The sequence below is a fragment of the Denticeps clupeoides genome, unplaced genomic scaffold, assembly GCF_900700375.1.
Source record: "Denticeps clupeoides unplaced genomic scaffold, fDenClu1.1, whole genome shotgun sequence".
Lineage (NCBI taxonomy): Eukaryota > Metazoa > Chordata > Actinopteri > Clupeiformes > Denticipitidae > Denticeps > Denticeps clupeoides.
The window spans coordinates 45,977-48,650 of NW_021630084.1; positions in this window are offsets into that span (position 1 = coordinate 45,977).

Below are 2,674 nucleotides of genomic sequence, written 5' to 3' on the forward strand. Positions count from 1 at the left end.
CTCTGAGTTGAGGTGGGCCACTTGGAGGTCACAGGCATTGTGGGCGTGTTGTGGAGGAGGGGGGTGGGGCTAAACGGGGTTACTCAGTAACACGCCCATCACATCGACTTGAGGGGTGTTGGGCTGCAGGGATTATTTTACTTCAATTCAATCCAGTTGAAAGAACTTTATTTGTCCCCGAGGGGCAATTTTAAAGGCAAAGTGGATCAGCTCACACATATAACAGTTTTTACATTAGACACAACATATGACACACAATAGTAGTTTTAAATGTAATTAAAGCTGTCGTTTGTCCCTATTGATATCCCTCAACCTCCAGAACTGATGGAGTGGGTGGCTGGGGTGACCCTCTGGTACGTCGGCGTCGTCTCACCTGCAGCTCTGCTCAGGTTAAATTTGCGTTGCTGGGACAGCTTTTTCTTAAACAGGCTAAAAACATTACTTATGTAAGTGTGAAAGGATAGTTACTGTTCATTGTGAGTCCCAAGTCCCTGATGGACGTTTACATCATGGTTGGGGTCGATTTAATATCAAATATAAAGTATTTCAGTTTGGTCAGTTTTCAGTTTGGTTAGAAGGATCACTTGTAACATGGAAGCACGTTGTAAGTCGCTCTGGATAAGGGCATCTGCCATATGCCATAAATGTAAATGTGGCCTCTTGGTTCACACAGTGACACTGCGGTTAGTGACGTGGCCTCACATCTCCAATGGTGTACATTCGAGTCCTGGCTCCATGTGTGTGGAGTTTGCGAGCTCTCCTCGTGTTGGTATAGGTTTCCCGCTGGTGCCCCGCCCTATTTGAGTCCTCGCCGTGCGCCCATTGTGCAGTCGAGACCCTGAGTAGGACCATGAGTGAATGTAGGAGTGGTTTCTTCTCCTTGTCGAATGGAGATGTGTGGTTGTATCCTCTGTGTGACAGATGCTTATTATAGAATTATAATATTCTAACATATATTAGCTAAACAACATAGGTCCTAGAATCAAACCCTGGTGAACTCTGTATTTGACTGATGTCTTTTCAGAACATTTAATATGCATTTCAGTGGTGGCCTATTGGTTAAGGTTGCCGGTTCAAATCCCGATCCGGCAAGGTGCCACTGAGCAAAGTACCGTCCCCACACACTGCTCCCCGAGGGTGAGGACGCATTTTGTTGTGCGCACCTTGTGCTGTGCTGTTTGTCCTTGCTCAGTGTACAGAAAAGTTTTAATTTTCTTTTATAGCCTGTACAGTATTTAAGCTTTAGTTTTAGTTAGTATTGTATAGTTTAGTGTGTATGTAAATTTAGATTTTTCTTTCTTTTATGATTGCACTATGGGGGTCTGTGTGAAACAGTATTTCAATACACGGTATAATGTATACGGTATACGGCATACAGTAAAACTCTGTTGGATCTCTCGAATCAAATGAAACCTGCTTGTCCACATGAAAGTGAAGTGATTGTCACACGTGATACACAGCAGCACAGCACAGTGCACACAGTGAAATTTGTCCTCTGCATTTAACCATCCTGAGTGAGCAGTGGGCGGCCATGACAGGCGCCCGGGGAGCAGTGTGTGGGGACGGTGCTTTGCTCAGTGGCACCTCAGTGGTACCTTGGCAGATCGGGATTTGAACCAGCAACCTTCTGATTACGGGGCCGCTTCCTTAACCACTAGGCCACCACTGCCCCAAGATGTCTGGTGATGGACATGGACTTTGTGGTTGATGAAGCATGGCTGTACTTTCTGCTGTTGAGGAGCATGTGTGTCAGAATGTAGTGTTGTTCAGGGACACAACGGCAGTAGGTGGAATTTGAACCTGGGCTCATTTGGATCGTAGGTGAGTGTCCCACCCTCTAGACTACTATCAACCTAGTGAGCAACATGTAAGAGGGGACAAGGGTGGTGTGTGTGTGTGTGTGTGTGTGTGTGTGTAGACCCACTCAAGCTGCATTGTTTTCACCCTGAGATGCCATCGCCGGGACAACAGGCCCACAAACTGCAGCTGTATAGAATCTGTCCACTCTGACCCCATGACCTGTGGTCACTATGGAGGAACTTTAAAACTGATCGGTGCCGAACTTTATTGGGGACGTTGGCCAGGGTGACTTGGTTAGGAGTGTAGACGGGAATAAGGGGCTGCACACACACACAAACACACACACACACACACACAATCAAGTTGTCCAGCAAAGCACATTCTTAATGTGTCCAGGTGAAGCCAGGCCTCCCCAGATAGATTTCACACGTGTGTGATCAAAGAGCGGAAGATCTCGCTTTCCGACAGAATTTTTCTCACAGGTTCAAGCAGAGTGAGCTCTGCAGCTTCTCCACACATGCAGTGCAGAAAGGGTGGGGCTCAGGGGCGGGTGGCAACTGGGCGTGGTCAGACGTATCGGCAGGGCTGCCAGGAGGTGATGGGAATAATCTGTTCATAATGGAGCGTGACTTGGCGCTGAAATCCGGTATCGCCGCGTGTGTTATTAGGGTCTCCCAGCTCCAGCCATCCGTCTTCCACCGACTGACCGATAAACCCTAATCTGGACCGAAAGACAGTGACCACAGTGTTCCTCCTGCAGAAGATCTCCATCCAAACATCTACAGTAACTTCATCAGAAGATCTCCATTCCTCCAACATCAACTCTTCAGCACCAGTTTCTCTTCTTATTCACACACACACATACCCACACACA